The sequence below is a fragment of the Monodon monoceros genome, unplaced genomic scaffold, assembly GCF_005190385.1.
Source record: "Monodon monoceros isolate NGI ecotype Baffin Bay Population unplaced genomic scaffold, NGI_Narwhal_1 Super_Scaffold_11, whole genome shotgun sequence".
In the NCBI taxonomy this organism is placed as follows: Eukaryota; Metazoa; Chordata; class Mammalia; order Artiodactyla; family Monodontidae; genus Monodon; species Monodon monoceros.
Genome location: NW_021703767.1, coordinates 109,303,460 through 109,325,313, shown reverse-complemented (window position 1 = coordinate 109,325,313; position 21,854 = coordinate 109,303,460). Strand labels below are relative to the sequence as shown.

General features: G+C 36.8%; 1 protein-coding gene and 1 pseudogene across 3 annotated transcripts in view; one reads left to right on the top strand and one right to left on the bottom strand.

The window, feature by feature from the left end:
- The window catches only part of MME (membrane metalloendopeptidase), a 334,644-nt gene that overhangs the window by 99,552 nt on the left and 213,238 nt on the right, over nucleotides 1–21,854 (top strand). The gene's annotated exons all lie outside the window — the stretch shown is intronic.
- On the bottom strand, nucleotides 13,787–14,203 carry LOC114890519 (annotated as a pseudogene).

Here is a 21,854-nt window from a genome sequence, read left to right as displayed (position 1 = left end):
AATTTCCCTAATAACTTACAATAAATAAAATTCCCACCCGATTTCAATTTTCAAAGAGCATTTTATAAAACTATGGGGCTATCCATGTCAATTTAAAATATATATATTTTTTTCATTCAGATTATAAATTGATAAGCTCAGTACAGAAAAAAATTATTTTAAAATCAGATAAATATAGAAACCACCCATAGTCTTACCACCAAGAGTTAACTGCTCAAATAAATCTAATATATATCTCTCCTTCTATGCATATTATTTTTCAGAGTTGTGTCTGTATTATATATACAATTTTCTAAACTATTTTTCACTTGTTATGTTACAAGTGTTTCTCATCCATTAGAGAACATTTATGTATAGTGTTTCAATGAATGTCTATTAAATAAATATTATATTAGTGAATAATATACAGTCATTAAAACTCTATTCATGAAAAATTTTCTAATATATACGATTTCAATATATTTACTAGTATATTAATATATTTAATATCTAAGTGAAAGTTATATCTAGAGGTGACTTTACATCCTTTTAAATATTTGATGTGATTAATATTTCTATGCCTAAGTCTGTCTGCATCTTGGATTATTTCTTTAGGATATGTTTCCCAGGTGGAAATATTAGATAAAATCACTAGAACTTAGTTTTTGTGTAATAGTTATTTGGAGATCTTGATACATGGGACCACAGCAAATTTTAAATTCTAGGCCAATTTCACATCCATCTACATTGAAGTCATAAAAATATGAGAATAATTTTTAATAATAGATAATGTTATTTACCATTTTACTTGTGCTCTTCTAAATCCTTTACATACTGGATCCCACTTAATACTCCCAATGACCCTCACAGGTAAGCACTGTTTATTAACCCAATTTAACATAATAGGATAGTGAAGACCAGACAGTTGAAATAACTGGCCCAAGGTCCACAGCTAGGGATCGTCAGAATCAGGATTTGAACCCATGCAACCTGCCTCCAGACCTTCATGTTTCACTACCACCTGCCCACTAGTAAGAAATTTTTCAGCACTCAAGGCAGAAAAGTAGCAAACCTTCCCCCTATAGAATGTTAACATACGATTTATTATCTACTTTCTTTCATTAAAGAAGGTACTCTAACTTGAATGCCAGCAGGATAAAATTAAAGCAATCACAGCACACACTGGCCAGAAGGGCTGAGTTAGGATGCTGCTGAAAGGAGTAGATGTTCATGAAAAGGAAATTTTAGGGGAAAACCACAGAGGGGTGTCGTAGAGAAAAGTCTATTCAGAGCATTGAGACATAGCTCTCAACTAATGTCTCCAGGTTTAACTAAGGTTAACTGAATATAAAGGGCAACAGAGAAGAAAATTTGGTTTGGATGGAGTGTGAGAACCAGGAAATAATAGCTAGTTGGCCAGGAAAAGCTCATCCACTGACTTGTAAGTGCCTTAGAAAAGGACTCATGTCTTTTCTGCAATTACACACCAGCACTCAACAGGCTGCCTGGCATATAGAAGCCTCCAATAAATGGTTTTTGGACAAAAATGAATTATGCTGTTTGTCAGAGAGCCTCTGAGGTCAACTGTCCAGTGGGGGACAACTGAAATCCAATCTACTTAGACATGAACAGTATGAGATAAAAGGAGTGGATTTGTAGAAAGATATTTGAACTGCAGGAAGAGTGAGTGAAAGTTGAAGTTCTGCACAGATTGTAAGAAATAAGGACCTAACTAAAATATTTTCACACAGAAAATGCTTTGGTTCTGACTATAAATTCAGATATTTTAATCAGAATTATGCTAAAAGTTTACATTTTTATTTAAGAAATATCTCCTGAGCAAATTGTTATTAAAAGAGAATAACAGAGAAGGGACTGACAACAAGAAGGTAAGGGAAAGGTCAAGAAAAGGGAGATAGAATCTGTAGGGTGCTTAAGCCAGGGCAGGCCTGGAATCCTAAAGAAAAGTTATGCATGTGGATATTTAACTTGTTGTGATTTGTGCAACTTTTATATATTACATGGGGCGTAATTTTTACAGATTGAAATTCTTGGCTTTATCACTTGATATCTTATATCCTTTGCAGTTGGCTCCTATGCTGTCCTTGCCCATAGGTCTTAAAATGGTACGATGTATCACTAAATTTTAAATGATGCTGATAAAATCACAATAATGATAATGAAGAGCTTTTTCCAAATGCATCCGCTTATCTCCCAATCAATTAAGGTTTAACTTGAAAACAGTTGACAATATTATATGCCTGTTCTTCTCCACGTTTAAATGTGTATTTAGAATCATGCTGTATTTAATGGGGGCTCTGTTAACTGGTGGTTAAGAATACAGTCTTGAAGACCAGGATTCTGGTCCTAGCTCTACTTCCTGGATGTGTGACCTTGAGGTAAGTTAACTGAGCTTCATATTTCTCATTAGAAAATGGGGATAATAATATCTATTTAATAAAGTTGTTGTAAGACATAAATGGCAGGATGTACGGAAAGTGCTTAGCACAATGTCTGGTACTTAGTGGGCAACAAGTGAATAGTAGCTGCTGCTGACCCTAATTCAACTCTTTGGAATTTGCAAAATGGATCATAAGTATTACAGGAAACAGGATTCCTCATGAGACTCCCATAACTTCCTGGAGATGGGTAGGCCAGAAATTCTCTGGGAACTGTTGAAACATTTGTTTCCAGATCTGATGAATTCCAGCACTTGCGCAAAAAGCAGAAATGAAAACCATTAACTAGCATCTGCAAAAATCATTATATATGAAAATTTGGGGTCAGTTCTCTTTGGATCCCAGCCATATTCCACTTCTTAGTGTGAGTTTCTACATTTATTTTGTGCTTTTGCTTTGGACTTTGTTCAGATCGTCAGCTAACATCAGTGAGTTCCCCTACGAACAAACTTGTTCTCCTATGTTATACAAAGAGGTTAAGACTTGCTTATGAAGGGACAAAGACAGCCTCAGAAGATACTAGTATCTGACTTTACAGTTGGAGGGAAATGTGTGACTCAGTAGTAAATTCTTCTTTTTCCTGTCTGTTGGTCTGTTGGCTATCCAGTATATTGAAAGCTGGAGAGGATACCCTCTCCAGTTTTCCTCTTGATCTTGTGCATTGTTCCCTTAGTTCTAAAGTAAATATATGATTCTCATCACAAGAAAAAAAATTTTTGTAACTATGTATGATGATAGGTATTAACTAGACTTACTGTGGTGATCATTTTGCAATATATACAAATATCGAATCATTATGTTGTATATCTGAAACTAATATAATACGTCAATTATATCTTAATAAATAAATAAATTAAATAAACACATGAAAGCCAAATTCAAATATATAAAAATGTTCCAATAAGCCCTCAGTGTAAGATAATACAAGTACATGAAACCACCAGGCAGAATATAAGAAGCAAGGCCTGAATTTACACACGTGTGATAATTTGAAGCCTAAGGTTGAATTGAATATTTTTTATAGATGAAACTCAAAGTCTTACTATTAAATACACTACCAAAAAGAAAAAAAAAGTCAATTTAAACTAGGCAGAAATTTAGTTGTGTTAAAAGAGTGAGGAAAACATAGACAAAAATCATTAACCTCCCTTCTTGAGGCGCAAATTAACTTCCTAGCACCCGCTTTATGGCATGGGCCACGTTCCTGCCTATAATTTATTAAGCTAGGAGAGTAATAAGATTTTTTTAAAGGGAGGGAACCTAATACATTAGCTGGTAATTTTGAAAATGAAGTAAACTGAAAGAAGATACTACCAGATAAAAAGGCAAATAAGAAATCAGAATACAACTAGATAAGATGGCTTGAAGGGGCTTCCCTGGTGGCGCAGTGGTTGAGAGTCCTTCTGCCGATTCAGGGGATACGGGTTCATGCCCCGGTCCGGGAAGATCACACATGCCGTGGAGCGGCTGGACCCGTGAGCCATGGCCTCTGAGCCTGTGCGTCCGGAGCCTGTTGCTCCGCAACGGGAGAGGCCACAACAGTGAGAGGCCCGCGTACCGCAAAAAAAAAAAAAAAAAGATGGAGTGAAAATAAAAGTTATGAAAGAAAACTAAATGAATTGCATAAATGTAAGTTAATAAAAAATCAATTAATACAATTGTATAAATTAGTAAGAAAAGACAAAATAGATTTCAACTGATTAAACTGGAGGCTAAAAGTTTTAAATAAATTAATAATATTGTTAGGATATAATCAGTAATTTAATAGAGTGGGTATTAGGAGACTATAAACCAATGGTGGGGGTGTGTATGCATGTCGTGCTTTTGCTACGTTAAAATGATGATACAAATTCAAAAGCTTATTGCAGTTGTGAAGTTCTCAAAATAAAGAAGCCACAAAGCCTAGCATTCTACCCTTTTTTGCCCTTCTGTGTATGGGGTTGATTCATGGGTTCTGTGAACTGAGAACTGGGGGCTGACAGAGGAAACCCAGACTGCTGCTCTGTGCCTCACATAACCGTTTCCTGTTCCTATTGCCCTGACCATCTAGAGACACCTGCGTCAGGGGAAAATACTCTCCTTAGTGAACGTGAAGCTAAGAGTTCCACTGCGTCAGACCCACACAACAAGGGCAAGCACACTAAGAGGTGTGACCAGTCTTACGTCATTTTGGCAGCAGCAGCAGTCAGTCATTACGCTGATAAAGATATTCATCACTCAGATTCTATTTTACCTCATTTGGGCAAACAATCTTTTCTGCCTGATCATAGTCAAAGCTGTATTTTTCACCCAAATAACTTGGATGCAAAGCCTTTGGAAAACGTTTAGCTATCATTTTTTGATGATAAGACTTCACATATTCAGAGCTAAGTTAAATGTGGTTCTTTTAACTGCACTTTGGAAGTCAGAATTATCATCGAATAGCTCAAAAATTAATATAAGAATATAAATGTTGTCATTGATTAGAAACAGTTCTAACACAATCTTGTATTGTGAGAATTTTTAACTTTATTGTAAAATCAACTGTGTTTTCATATTCTTCACCTTGAAAATGTCTCATTACATTATGACTCTGATCCCAGATTGTTGTTTTGATTTAATAGCTTTTTGTTCTTTTATAATTTTAAATGTTTCTTATGTTTAACTAATGAACATAAGGAGATTATTAATTTTTAAAGCTCTAATCACTTTGTAATTAATGTGCTTTCTTTACCAGACACCGCAAAATTCCATTCACACCTGAAACATCTCACCTTAAACTGCTTATCTAGATAGCTTTCAATTTTCCACAGTCTCTGAGGTATAATCAGTCACTAGGGAGGATGCCTCCCTACCTTTTTATTTTCTTCTAGATATTGCAGTGTTACCAGGCCTCCCTTTAAAAATATTGCAAAGTTTGGTCTGGAAGAAAATGATACCATTTGTAGCTATTACTGGAAAAGTTTGTCATCACCTCAGTAATATTCCTCCTGGTTATTTCATACCTTGGCAGTGGTATGCCCTTCTAAAAACATAAGTAATGGAATTGAACTCTCCCCAAGTATTCCTTAAGAACCTATTTTTGTTCTTAAAACTTTCTCCCTTAGATTTTGTCCTTAGTTCAAAAGTCTCTTCTTGCCTATATTCTGTCAGAGATGCACAGAAAATGTTTTTTGCAGTGCAAATGTTTTAAAGGTATTCATTATGTGGCAGAGATATTAAGAGTCTTCACAGAATAACCCTCATCAGCTAATGGGCCCTAGTAGGATGAGCCTGTAGAAGTCACTGGAATACACAGTGTTGGAGAAATTTATAGCCAGTCTATCAGCAGGATGTATTAGACATTTAGTCATGAACTAGGTACCTAATTCAGAGCTGACAAAAAGTAAAATCCCATAACAATCCCTCACAAGGAGTAGTTTCAGGAAAAACACCACTTCTCTGTAAGGCCTTAGATACCTATAACTGGAAGTCTTGTTCCTGGATTTGTATGAGAAAGAAGATGTTTGCGATATTTAAAGAGTTTCTCTAGTAATTCCTGACATTGCATGATTCTAAAATGTATTCTATTAGTTCCAAAGAAGCAGCTCTTTTTTAACAGAACTATAATTTTTTTAACTGATTGTCTTGGCATGACCTTGCAAGATACAAGTCAAGATATAGGGAAAGAACTCAAAGTACATTAAGGAAAAAGATAAAACTAAATTTAAAGCTATATAATAATATTTACATCACATTTACTATGGGTCAGCCACTGTTCTCAACAATTCATGTATTTTAACCCATGTAATCCTCTCAAGAAGTCTATGAACTGAGTTTTACTATAATCCCATTATTCAGATGTGGATACTCAAACACAGAAACCAGCTTACAGTAACAGAGAGCAATGATTTCAACCCAGGGAGCCTGGCTCCAGAGATGGGCTCATAAACATTACACTCACTACATTGTCTCTTAATACCTTTCATCATGCCTCTACATGCTCAAGAGCACAAAATTCAGGGCTGATATCTCCAAGTGCAACTATAACAAGACATTTCTTGAATTAACACTGATCCACTAGATCTATCAATGAGAACAGGTAGAATAAGCAGTGCTAGGATGGGAAAAATCAAAAAGCAAGGAAGCATGACATAATATCAAAACAAAAAGATGCCAGTTTAAATCAAAATACAATTTTTAAATTATCATTAAGGACTATAAATATTTAAACAGAGCCAGAAAAAATGCCCAAAAAATATTAAAATGAAATTTTTAGAGGAAAAACATCAGTGGAGAAAAAAAAACCTGACTTTAGCTTCCTGGTGAAGGCCTCAGAAAAGGCCTTCTGCCACATGAAAAAAATAAATTTATTGAAGATGCCAACTGTTGTGCTTTGTTTAAAGATAAATTTCAAATATTTGACTTAGGTCTATAGTACAGAGACTCAATATTATTCAGTCATCATCGATATATCTGTCCTAGCAAAGACATAATTTTCTGGCACATAAAATACATTTTAAAATAATATGCTTTTAAATATATTAGAAGAGCAATGATACCAGTATAATAATTCTTATATTTATTCAGTGTATCCCTAAGCCCAGTGCTGTCAGTTTCAAATGCAAAGCCTGTCATACTAATTTGCTTTTATTCCTCTAGCATGAGATATTCTATTAGGCATTGCCTTAGTCTAAAGGTTGAGTGACTGTACTTTTAAAAATCAACACATGAAGAAGGCTATTTCATCTAATTAGATTAATCCTCACCTAATGAATACACAGGGAGTTGCTTCAGAGTCATGAATCCAGCTCTTAGTAGGTATTTAACCAATATTTCTTGCATGAATTAATAAATAAATTTATCTGGCCACCAAAGCAGGAAAGCAGAGTGTGTTTTCCTTGAACATGATGACATAGGAACTTGGGTTTCTCTCTCAACTTCCTACTGAAGGGTAGCAGAATATGCCACCACCAAATATGCCACTTTGGCATAAGAATTATTTTGAGCTGAAGGCAATTGAGCAGCAAGTATAAGAAAAGCTCTCTGCCCTCCCCCATTTGCCTAAAAGAACATAAATTTATAAAGGTGTCCCTCTCCTCTCTCTATCAGGAAAGGACAGAAGTTAATCCCCAGAGATAATTCTAGACCCTTATAAGCCCAGAGATAGCACCAGGAAAATCTACATAACAAACCTTATTAACTAGTCCTTATCTTCCTTGTCTTATTACTTCTGTAAAATTTTATTTTTCTGTTGTTAAGATAAGCCTAGGTTCTAGCCTTTGAGTTACTCATCACTGAGTACTTCCGTGTGTGTGCAATGCACTTGTTAGTAAACTTGTATGGTTTTCTCTCATCATCAAGTCTTACTTGCAGGGTTCTCTGCTCAATGAATCTAAGATGGGTAGAGGAACAAGAAAAGGTTTCCTTCCCTATACTATTAAAGTGAAATATAAAAATAGAGAGGGGAGATCACAAAAACACAATAAAATAAAATGAAAGGCCAATTATTTACAAGAAACCAGTGTTTTACTCAAGTCATTTCATTGATTAAAAACACACGAACAATTGGTATTACTGGCCGATTCAACCTCTTTTCTTAAATTTTTTTTTATTTTTCATACAATTTTTAAAGGTTACAGGTACAACCTCTTGAACTAGAATGAGGCACCTCTAACAGTCCTCAGCTCAGGGATAATAAAAGTACAATGATTTGCATGTAGCTTGGAGCTGTTGGAAACTCTGTTCCTCAAACTTCTTTTTGCCTGTGAAACCATGGACCACCCAACTTGTACCTTCAATGTACTGGGGCCACAGACCTTCCTCCCAAAGTGGGTATTAAAACAAAGCTGAGAAGAGAGGATAGAGGCAGGAGAAAAGACTGCACTCTAGACACAGAGTGGCTGACAGCTGGCTAGTGCGGGATAATGTGTCTAGAAAAAGGTACTTCCCTAAAGGTTCGTTGTCTTTTCAATTTTCAAAACTTTGAAAATCTGGATGTCAGAACTTGGATGTCAGTATCCTGTTAGTGGTATTATAAACCTCAGAATATTTTCTATTCCTTCAAGATTCATTAGGCCTCCACACCATGCAGTTATGCTACTGTAGGAAAATTTGTTCCCAGGCCTAGATATGGATTGGCTTTTTTACATTTTCTAAAATAGGTATTTTCAAAAGGGGTGGTACTGCCCCTTTGGGGGACAGACGGGGATATGTGAAAACCTTTGGGGTTGTCACCACCATTTTCAGAGGGTCACTACTGTTATTTTGTTTGGGAAATTGGGACGTCAAATGTCCTGCTGTATGTGAAACAATCCAGCACAATAAACAATAATCTACCCAAAATGCCAATAGTGCTCTGTTGAGAAACCCAAACCCTAGAACATAAGTCGTTACCTGAAATGTCACACAGAGGCTTAAGATGTAAAATGGATAAAAGCAAAGCCCAATACTGAAATAACAAAATTTTGGTGGAATGCCCTAAAAATCACAAAGAAAATAAAAAGTCTCACTCTCACCCAGTATTATTTAGTGCTATTCCTGAAATTCTGACTATGCGTAAGGATGGGAAACGTAAAAAAGAATTCCTTAAAAATTGTTAAAAATAATCTCTTGGGGGCTTCCCTGGTGGCACAGTGGTTAAGAATCCGCCTGCCAATGCAGGGGACACGGGTTCGAGCCCTGGTCTGGGAAGATCTCATAAGCCGCAGAGCAACTAAGCCCGTGCGCCACAACTACTAAGCCTCTGCTCTAGAGCCCATGAGTCACAACTACTGAAGCCCGCGCGCCTAAAGCCCATGCTCAGCAACAAGAGAAACCAGTGCAATGAGAAGCCAGCGCACTGCAATGAAGAGTAGCCCCCACTCGCTGCAACTAGAGAAAGCCCACGCACAGCAATGAAGACCCAATGCAGCCAAAAATAAATTAATTAATTTAAAAAATAATAATCTCTTGATACAGATATACTCCGTTAATAGGAACCCAATGCACCAATAATAACAGGAAAAATCAAATGGTAAGGTAATTCACAATAACAATAAAAATACAAAATGCCTAGGAATAGCCTTGACTAGAAAAGTAGGACCAATCTGAAGAAGATAGCAGAAAGAAAATTTGAATATAGAAGACATCATTGACATATAGAACAATAAATGAAAAGTCATGTGCTCTTTACCAGGTAAATTATTGTTCGATAGTTGCACTCTATATTTCTTTCTCCCCCTCCCCCTCCCCTCCCCCTCCCCCCCTCCTCCTTTTTCCCACTTTACAAAATTATTGCTGCATATATCTGGGAGAATAAGAAGGAAACTGTTATATAATGAAGTATTTGTTTGATCTTGGTGTCTGATTCCTGGGAATGAGCCTCTAAATCTTTGGAATTTCCCGAGTGATAGAAATGCCTTTGTTGGTGAACCCATCAGCCACACCTGAGTTATGCTAATGAGACAACTCATGGAAGACCCCAAGTTAACTTCAGGATGGGAGCTGGTCATTCCAGAAATACCAACTATATTTTAGAGAATTGAGACTTTGAACCACATGATGTCAACTCAGTGTCAAACCTCTGAGAAGGGGAGGAGTGGCCAATGATTTGATCAACCATTCCTATATAATGAAAGCCCAGTAAAAACTCTGAAGCCTGAGTGAGCTCTTGTGGTTGGTTATCATACACTGATGTGCCAAGAGAGTGGCACATTCTAAAGACACAGAAGCTTCATGTTTAGGATTCTCCCAGACTTCATCCTATGCCTGTCCCTCTTTGGCTGGTCCTCATTTGTATCCTTTATAATAGAACTGTAACTGTAAGTGTAATGCTTCCCTGAGTTCTGTGAGTCATTCTATTAAGTTGTTGAACCTGAAGGGGTAGTGGGAACCCGTGAGTTTGTAGCTGGTCAGAGATGTAGGTGACCTGAGAACTCTGGAGCTTGTGGCTGGTGTCTGAAGTGAGGGGAGTCTTGTGGAGGACTGTTTGCTTAATCTGTGAAGTCTGCACTCATTCTGGGTAGTCAGTGTCAGAATTGCATTGCAGAAACAATAACAAATAAAATTTTTAGTTCAGGTGGTAAAATTAATTATATCCTTATATAAGGCAGAAATTATTTCTGTCTCATTGAGCTGCCTGTTTATTCTGAAAGACTTTATTTCAAAGGACGAATTCCAAACCAATATTCCCTTGTACTGAAGATAACTCTCCATAGGTCTCTTGTGATTCTGCACATCCTCTGAGCAAAGATTGACTTGGTTCTGGACTATCATTTCAAGGATGTTTGTACAGCAGTCTTGGAAGATAGGGATAGTGTTTCCCAGCAGAGTAAAAAACAGACATGCTTATTAACCATTATAGAAGCTTTCTCTAAGCTTAAGTTTTCTCAAGTGCAGCCCACTATGTATGCCGATGTCACCTTTTCATGTTATCTTGTGGAAATTGGGGCTCAAAGAACTGGCACAAAATAATTTTGATTCTTTGGCTACTGATACTGCTACGAATAATAAAATCTTTTGTCTTAGACCCAGGAGTCTTGAGTGTTGTACTAGCATCCATGAAACTGTGACAGACTAATTTTTTAATTTGCAGGTAGCATAATATCTCTGTACTCGTCATTGTTCTTGACACATTAGTCCTCTTGCACCTGCCTTAACACAGGTTTTCTGGCAAAGCATTATAGCTACTCCAGCCCTATCTTCCCCCAAAACCAAACATGAATATGGTCTCAGGTGCATTTACTCTGGTGACATCTCAGGAAGCTAAAAGTAGTTAAGGATCTTTCCAACAGAGTGGCACAGAAAACATTTGGGACATTTATTGAAAATTGAATAAAATTGAAAATGATTAGAAATATTGGGTTAAATCGAATTTATAAACTGAGATATAAGAGAAAAAGGATTTGAGTTATGTGATATCAAATTTGGGGGTTGGGTAAGAAATATTAAACAATGTGATTTAGTTAACTCAAAAAAATAAAAAATGTATGAATGAATGACTCACTGATTTATATACAGATATTTATAGATAGGGAGAGAGGTAAATAGATGATAGATTGATATTTAGATGATAGATATTTAGATAGATAGATGCAAAGATAGATTCATAAATGTTCTCTAAAATCTAAGGGCAGTAATGGTGTTGAATTCATGGGCATTACAGCTAAGAAACTAAGACGAAGCCCAGAAAACACTAAATGGTCAACTTATTATAAGTACATTCTTATTTATTCAATTGGAGACATATACATTTAGTATCTGACAAGCCTGGGCATGAGTGCACATAAAATTAATGTGGAGCATTCATGGCTAGAAAGAAATACTATTTCTAAACCTGGAAGTTGAGAATAAAAGTGTCAGTAATTCAGGTCTCTATCTTCCTCTATGTGAAACTAACTTGGTAGGAATCCTAACTAAGGGAGTCTAACATAACCCATGTTGTATAAGAACAACTATTAATCTGTCCTCATCTTCATGTAAAAAATATTCGGGCCAAATGAGTGCCACAATCCCTGCTGGAAAATGAGTCTAGTCACTTGATCACCTTGACCATTATGAAAATCATGAAAACCAAAATGATACCAGTTTTTGAATAGCAGTATATTTTTCCTAAAGCTTGATGTTTGTATTTGGAATGCAAATCTTTTGCTCTGGTTAGAGTTGGCGAAATTGGCCTTTCTGGTATGACTTCTGACCCTGTCAATAAATTACTTTCAGATTCCCAAAGATAATACCTACCTAGTTCAGTGAATTATCAAGTCCCTTGTTAATCAAATCTTTTAAAAGCAGCTACAAAACTGATTGGGGCAGGAGGTACAGAAAGAGGATGGTGTAGAGGGCATAAACAGTATAAATTACTCAGTTTTCTTAAAGAGCTTTCATCAAACAGGCAAGATAAGATCAGGAAAAACGCAAAAAATGCTGTATATAATTAATGGTGAAAATTCTGATAGTCCAAGAGCTGTAAAAGCAGATGGTGATGAAGAAAACTGTAAATAACTTGGAAGGAAAGGCCTCTTAGAGAAGGCAAGGCTTTAAACTTTTGAGAGAACTTGAAGGATGAAGGAGATAAAAATGGAGGTAAAGTTACAGAGAAAGAAAGAAGAATAAATATAGGACTAGGAAGGAGAATAGCATGCCTGGGTTTGAGGATTACTTTTAAGGAGTAGAGGGAAAATCAGTCAATTTATAGGATGAGCCTTAAATTGTAAGCACAGGAAATTAGATTTGGTGTGGTAAGAACTAAGAAGACACCATAGACTATAGAGCAGAGGGGTTTTTCTTGTTTGTTTGTTTTTGTGTGTTTTTTTTGCGGTACGCAGGCCTCTCACTGTTGTGGCCTCTCCCGTTGCGGAGCACAGGCTTCGGACGCGCAGGCTCAGCGGCCATGGCTCACGGGCCCAGCCGCTCCGCGGCATACGGGATCTTCCCGGACCGGGGCACGAACCCATGTCCCCTGCATCGGCAGGCAGACCCTCAACCACTGCGCCACCAGAGAAGCCCTAGAGCAGAGTTTTAAGTTTTTTAAAAACCTGTCAACTTAGAATTCTTCACCCAGGAAAAATACCTTTCAAAACAAAGGTAAAATTAAGACTTTTCTGAAATACAAAAGCTGGAAGAATTCATCGCTAGTAAACTTTTTCCTCTGAGAAATATTAAAGTCTTTTAAGCAGAAGGAAAATGACACCAGATGAAAGTATGTATCCATGCAAAGGAATGAGAAGCAACAGAAATAGTAATTACATAAGTGGAAAGACTTTATTATTATTTAAATGTGTTTAAAAGCTAACAGACTGTTTAAAGAAAAAATAATAGCAGTATATGGTCTGTAACATATGTAGAAGTGAAATATATGATAACAGTGTCACAAAGGCCAGGTAAGGGAGATATGGAAGTATACTACTGTGAAGTTCATTTTTTTTGTTGTTGTTATGCACATAAAGCATCTAGTTTAATCTTCACCAAATCCAATAAAGGGGATACTGCGAGTGGAGCTATTTTTTTCTGCAGGAGGAAACTGAGGTCAGAAGGGATGTCAGTGGCCAAGACCACACAGAGGGCGAAAACCACACAAGGGGGTTCTGGTCACAACCTGGGTCGGGTGGGGGCGGGGCGGTGTCTCTGTGTATATTGCAGCCCCTTCCCAGTTGATGGCAGTACAGCAGAAGAGGTCCCTGGCATCAGCATGGAAATCAAGGGTGTTGGGAGAGGGGCGCCTTTTTTCTGATTCACACCCAGGGCCACAATGGGTTAATGGTGGCCCTGATGGAAGAGGTGGCCAGGCTTTGAACCAGGGCCAGCTACTTCTAGAGCTGGAGTAGCTTCCCAAGGACACTGCAGGAGCCCCATGGGGAAGGTTGTTTTTCTGCCGTGAACACCGCGGTATCCGGGGGGAGGTGGGGAGGGGGTCACTTCTTCTGCACGTGGCCACAGTCGTACTTGCTGCGCACATCGGTGAACTTGACACCTGGCAGGTCCTGCCTGCAGCTGCCCTGCACAAGCATGACGTGGTGCTCCTGTAGGCTGTGGACCTCTCCGGGAATGAAGCAGACAGCCTCCCGACCAGTGCTGAGCCGCACGTGGCTGCATTTGCGGTTGGCCGAGTTGGGCTTCTCAGGCTTGCAGATGAACGTGCTCAGGACCGCGCCCTTCAGCTGCTGCCGGCCAGCCGAGGGGCCCACTTTCGCAGGCGGATACTTCAGAGGTCCCCGGCGGTGCATCTGGTTCAGGGTGGCTGTGGGACGCGTGGCCCAAGGCAGGGAGGCCAGGGCTAGGCCATGATTTAGGAATGTGCTGAGGCCACAGAGAAGGCCAGAACAGGACATCCCGCCGCCTGCAACATCCCAACCCTAGCCGGGTCCACAGACACGTGGAATCCGGCCTGTCTCTGTTGTGAAGTTCTTATATTATACATGCAGTGGTATATCATTTAGGCAAATTGTGATAAGTTAAACATGTATACTTTGAACCTAAAGCAACCCTACACACACAGACACACACACATACATGCTCACACACAACAAAGAATTATAACTAAGCCAGTAAAAGAGATAAAATGAAATAATAAAAAATACTTAATCCAAAAGAAGTCAGAAAAAGCAATAAAGGGGAACAAAGAACGTATGGAAAAATAGAAAACAAATAATAAGATGGTAGATTTGCACTCAACTATACCTATAATCACATTAATTATTAATGATCAAAGTACTCCAATTAAAAATTTGGATTTTAAAAAAGAGCAAGGCCCAAATATATGCTGCTTAGAAGAAACCTACTTTAAATATAAAAACACAAATAGGCCAAAGCTAAAGGGTGGGAAAAGATATACTATGTGAGCATTAATCACAAATATTAGTGTAGATTTTAGAGCAAAGGATATTATCAAGGATAAAGAGGTCCATTTAATAAATGATAAAGGACTCAATTCATTCAAAGGACATGGAATTCTAAATGGTTTCATGCCTAATAACAGAGCTGCAAATTACCTGAAAAAAACTGATAAGTCTGTGAAGAAACATAGACAAACCCACAATTATAGATGGAGTTTTCAACACACCACTCAATAATTTATAGAACAGGTAGCCAGAAAATCAATAACAATATATTGATTTGAATAGCAAATCAATAACACTTGAATAACACTATCAACCAAATTGAGACTATTCCACCCAGAAACAACAAAATACATATTTTTTCAACTGCACATTAAGCATTTACCAAAAATAAATCATATTCAGGGCAAAAAACAAGTTTTATTGAACTAGGAAGGATTCATGTTATGCAAAGTATGTTGTGTAGCCATGATGGAGTTAAATTAGAATCAATAATAGAAAGATATCTGAAAAAATACTTCAAAATAGCCCAGAAGTCAAAGAAGAAATGTTTTAAAAAACAGAAAATACTTTAAACTGAATGAAAATGTGGGATACAGCTAAAGCAATACTTAGGGGGAAATTATAGCAGCAATGGCCATATTTGAAAAGAAAAAAGGGAACAAATTAATAACTTCAATTTCTACATTAAGAAAAGTAAGTTAAACTCAAATTAAGGACTTCCCTGGTGGCACAGTGGTTAAGAATCCACCTGCCAATGCAGGGGTCACTGGTTTGATCCCTGGTCCAGGAAGATCCCACATGCCATGGAGCAGCTAAACCTGTGCGCCACAACTACTGAGCCTGCGCTCTGGAGCCAGTGAGCCATAACTACTAAGCCCACGTGCTACAGCTACTGAAGCCCACACACCTAGAGCCTGTGCTCCACAACAAGAGAAGCCACCACAGTGAGAAGCCCGCACACTGCAACGAAGAGTAGCCCCTGCTTGCTGCGACTAGAGAAAGCCCTTGCACAGCAACAAAGACCCAACACAGCCCAAGAAACAAACAAACAAAAAAAAACCACACACACACACCACCAAAAACACCCAAAAAACAAGCAAATAAACAAACAAAAAATTCAAATTAAGCAGAAGAAAGGAAATGATCAAAGCCAAAATCAGTAAAATCCAGAAAGAATAATAAAGAAAATTAATGAAATCAAAACCTGGTTCTTTATGAAGATCAATAAAACTGATAAATCTCTAGCAGATCTGATCAGTCTGACAGGTCAGAAAAAACAAGGACATAAATGACCAGTATCAGAAATGAGAAAGGCAACATCACTACATATCCTACACATACTTAAAGGATATTAAAGGATACAAAAAGGATAATAAAGGAATGTTATGAACGTTATGCCAATAAACTTAACTTAGATGAAAAGGAAAAAAATAATTGAATGTCTACCAACCCTCACTCAAGGAGTTGATAACTGGAATAGCCCAATATCTATTAAAATATTGAGTTTATAGTTAGAAACCTTCCCATAAAAGGAATTCTCCCAAACATTGAAGGAAGAAATGTTACCAACCCTAAACAAAGTCTTTGAGAAAATTGAAAAGAAAAATATACTTCCCAACTTATTCTATGGTTTCAGCACTACCCTAAAAACAAAATCTGAAAAGACACTTCAGGAAAGCTACATACTAATATCCCTTATGAACATAATGCAAAATTTCTAATGCAACCTGAAGTCCTAACCTATGTCTTTGGTGATTATAAAGTGGTTGCTCCCAATGTTCTCACTTTTGTAGTTACAACTGGTTTATATAACAATTAGCTTCACTTCTGCTTTTATAATTTGTATAGGGACATATTTCCCAGGTTTGAAGCCATTTTTGTTAACTTTTTAATGAAGTTTAATGAACATATAGAGAAGTGACTCTTTATAGAGCCCAGCTCAATGAGCTTTCATACACTAGACATACCTGTTTAACCAGATCCAGATTAAAAACAACAGATTTAACTCAAGCAATTGTATAGGCTTGGTAAACTCAAAATCTCCAAGATAGGGATTCAGGCTAGAGACCAAGAAAAGAGTTGCAGCTTGATTCCAAAGGCAGTCTGCTGGCAGAATCTCCTCTTGCTTGGTAGGGGTGAGGTGGGGTAGTTTCGGTCTCTGAAATTTTAAATGACACATAAGACCAGTTGATTTAATAGATATATACAGGGCATTCCATCTAAAAATAGCAGAATACACATTATTTTCAAGTGCACATGGAACATTCTCCAGGATAGATAACATGGTAGGCCACAAAGCAACTCTCAACAAATTTAAGAAGATAAAAATTGTATCAAGTATCTTTAAGATCACAACAGTATGAAACTAGAAGTCAATTACAGGAAGAAAAATGGATAAAACACAAATATAAGGAGACTAAAGAACATGCTACAAAAAAACCAGTAGATCAATGAAGAAATCAAAGGAGAAATCAGAAAATACCTTGATACACATTAAAATAAAAGCACAACTTTCCAAAATGTATGGGACACAGCAAAAGCAGTTCTAAGAGATTATAGAGATACAGGCCTAATAAAGAAACAGAAACATTCTCAAATAAACAATTGAATCTACCATCTAAAGGAACTAGAAGAAGAAGAACAAACCAGGCCCAAAGTCAGCAAAATAATAAAGATCAGAGTGGAAACAAAATAGCAACCCCCCCTCAAGAAAACCAAAAAACAAAAGAAAACAAAACAAAGACCAATGAAACCAAGAGCTGGTTTCTTGAAAAGATGAATAAAATTGATAAGGCTTTATCCAAACTCATCAAGAAAAAAAGAGGGTCCAAATCAGTAAAATCAGAATTTAAAAAGGAGAAATAACAATGGATATCACAGAAATACAAATAATAATAAGAGAATACTCTAAACATTTATATGCCAACAAATTGGACAACCTAGAAGAAACGGATAAATTCCTAGAAAAAAAAGTGGTCTTCCAAGGCTGAATCAGGAAGAACTATATAATCTGAACAGACTGATGACTAGTATTGAAATTGAATCAGTAATCCAAAAACTCCCAACAAACAAAGTTCCAGGACTGGATGGCTTCACAGGGGAATTCTACCAAACACATGAAGAAAGTTAACACCTACCTTCTCAAACCATTCCAAAAAATTGAAGAGGAGGAAACACTTTCAAATTCATTCTGTGAGGCCACCATTACCCTGATACCAAAACCAAAGACACTATCAAAAAGAAAAAAACAAACAAACAAAATTACAGGTGAATATCCCTGATGAACATAGATGCAAAAATCCTCAACAGGGCTTCCCTGGTGGCACAGTGGTTAAGAGCCTGCCTGCCGATGCAGGGGCCATGGGTTTGTGCCCTGGTCCGGGAAGATCCCACATGCCGCAGAGCGGCTGGGCCCATGAGCCATGGCCGCTGAGCCCGCGTGTCCGGAGCCTGTGCTCCGCAATGGGAGAGGCCACAACAGTGAGAGGCCCGCGTACCGCAAAAAAAAAAAAAAAAAAAAAAATTAGGCAGAAGACCTGAATAGGCATTTCTCCAAAGAAGATCCAGATGGCCAATATGCACATGAAAAAATGTTCAACATCACTAACCATCAGGGAAAAGAAAGTGAAAGCCACAATAAGATATCACCTCACACCTGGCAGAATGGCTATTGTCAAAAAGACAACAAATGATAAGTGTTGGTGGGGATGTGGAGAAAGGGAACCCTTGTGCACAACTGGTGGGAATGTAAATTGGTGCAGCCACTGTGGAAAACAGTATGGAGGTTCCTCAAAAAATTAAAAATAGAACTGTCATGCAATCCAGCAATTCCACTCCTGGGTATATATCTGAAGAAAATGAAACCACTTATTTGAAAAGATATATGCACACCAGTGTTCATAGCTGCATTATTTGCAATAGCCAAGATATGGAAGCAACCTAAGTGTCCATCAACAGATGAATGGATAAAGAAGATGTGGTATATATATTATTGGACCTGGAGAGTATTACGCTCAGTGAAATAAGTCAAACAGAGAAGACATATGATATGTTTTCACTTATACGTGGAATCTAAAAAATAAATGAATGTAAGCAAACAGAAACCAACTCACAGATACAGAGAACATACTAGGGTGGTTACCAGTGGAGAGTGGGGTAGATGTAGGAAGAAGACAGGGGAAGGGAATTAAGAGGTACAAATTACTATAAATATGTAAAATAAATAAGGTACAAGGATGTAATGTACAGCACAGGGAATATAGCCAATTATTTTATACTAACTTTAAGTGGAGTATAATCTGTACAAATATTGAATCACTATGTTGTGCTCCTGAAACTAATATTGTAAATCAACTATGTTTCAATTAAAAATAAAACATAAAAACAAAAAACACCTTCACAGAAATATCTGGAAGAGTGTTTGACCAAATATCTGGCACCTTGACCCAGCCAAGCCAACACATAAAATTCACCATCACAGGGTGGAACTCATCCTTCTGGTATGAAGACTCCCACACTCTGCCACATTGACCAAGTGAGGGCTCCTGGGCCAATCCAAGTTATAAAAACTAATAAAGCATAATGTCTTAATTTTATAGATTTAAATACACTTCATAGTATGTATATAAATATACATTTCAAAAAATTTTAGTCCTTTGAAGTTCCAATTTTTAGGAAAAAAAATTTTTGTTTGAGGTATAATTGATATATAACATTGTATTAGCTTCAGTTGTACAACATAATGATTTGATATATGTGTATACTGTGAAATGATTACAACAATAAGTTTATTTTTATATCCATCACCACACATAGATACAAATATTTTTTTCTAGTGATGAAAATGTTTAACATTTACTCTCAGCCACTTTCAAACACACAGTACATTATTGTTAACTATAGTCATCATGCTATACATTACATCCCCTGGACTTATTTATAACTGGAAGTTTGTACCTTTTGATCATCAAATGTTTTTAAATACAAATTAAAGTTGTAATTTTATCTTCCAGCCAGAATGGGTTGTCTTTTAATATATTATGGTGGTGTTTTTCTTCCTAAATGATGCAAGGATTTTTAAAAAGCAGTACTGGTATAAGTGAAAAAGGTATGTCTTAGTTTAAACAGTTTGGTAAAAGAAAATCTTTGGTATAGATTTATGTCATCATTTCCAATACTGGTTTTCTATTCATTTATTTTATTCATCTTTACTTAACCATTACCTACACTTTACTTTCAAGTTTCTTAGAACACAACCGCTTAGTCAATGATTTGGAAAGCAATTTAACTCATGGGAAACTAAATTCTCTATAAAATATAACTGCATCCTTTTATGACATGTAAATTCCCTGTTGTTTAAGTATTTTTTGCATTGTATTTCTTAAATAAAGGTCTTCAGAGAAGTCTAAGATGCATTCATATTTAGCCAGTGGATATTTTTACGCTCTGTATTTTGAGTAAGGAAGAATCTATTTAAATTCTCTAACAAGAGGAAATGCATCTACTTCAGACAATTGAGTTTTAACAAACTCAGTTTCATTTTTATTAGGGTTTCACTCTGAGAAATAGCTGATGACATTATTTGCTTTGTCCTCCTTGGCGATTCAGTTTCACCTTTGTATATACAATAGTGGGGAAACGCTGTAGCCTGGACAGTTTTGGTTTACATTTGGCCTCCTCGAATTTCATTGTAATAGTTTTGTTTGGCATCCAAATTCTATGTAAGTCCCAGTTTATATTCCCCTTCAACTGAATAATTACTAGTCATCACATTTCCATAGTCCCTGTCAACATTTTTTCCTTTCAGTGGTACGGGAAAGTGGTACTGGAAATTTTTGTTCTGATTGTGTTTGTTTGCCAAGGGCATTTATTACCAAGACTTGATAAAGGGTCTGATTGGGCCACATTTTCTTCAGCTGGTTCTACTCATACTCAAGAGCTTGACTGGCTCAGCTGGTTGGTTTGTTTAAATTCAGAGTTGTCTTTTTCCCCCATTACATGCTTTCATGATCTGGAAAGTTTTAGGGAATTATTTTTTTAATCAACTCCAGGATCTTTTGAAAACTAGAAATGTAGCCAAAATAACTTCACTTGTTGAAAAGCAGCATAGCGTAAGTTAACAGCTCAAACTTTGGACACTTGAGCCACACGTATAGGTTTAAGTGCTGGCCCCAAGACTTACTAACCTCTCCGTGCCCTGATGCCTAGTCTTGCAAATGGGGAAAATAATAGTTACCTAATGTCAAAGGTTGCTGTGAGTAATGCCTTCCACACAGTAAGTGCTGAGTGTTTGTTATGGAGTGCTAGATATACTCTCTTTGGAGTAAGTAGTTCAATAAATTAAATCACTTAGATATTTAGTAAACTCTGTAGTAGGCTAGTTGAATTAATCAAAGGCTAGTCTCCATACAGATACTCCTTTAAATTCAATTAATATAATTTAGATGCATTAAACAACCTTAGTGCTTCTCCTAGGAATAAATATTAATCATGAACCCACATGTTTCTAAATTATTCCCGTAAAATGATAGCTCCCTCTTAGAAGTCTTTAAATCCATATTACCATATTTCATCTATTTAAAGACACTTTTTTCACGTTTTAGCATCTTTTAGGATACATTTTACAATCTGAGATTGTAAATCACAATCACAGTCAGGCCTTGCCCAAACATTCTATAGTTCAGTCCTTTCCTAGCTTTCAAATTCCCATCATTGAGTTAAATGCCTGGTTAATACTATATGTGTTGAGTTTAATTGCCATAATAAATGTCTATTAAAAGATTACTGTGTACCTCAGCATTAAAACAAAGAAGTTATTGTGTCTGCAGGAAGGCATGGAAACAGAGCACTTGGGTATATATTTGATACTGAAGAAGCAGATATTCATCTTTGAAGGGATAGTCACAGTTCCATTTTTTCATGCATCAAGTTCTTTATAGGATCTAAGAAAGGATAAAAAAAAGTATAAAAATGTTATAATATAGTTTGTTCCTGAAATACATGCAACTGTCCACAGACACCTTCTAGTAAGGTCAGTAGTTTGTGGGGGAAAACCTGCAACTTATATTGGAGAAATCTTTTAAAGAATCTTTGTGTTGGGCAATACTGTATTGAGCAATACTATGTGGAAAACCACAATATT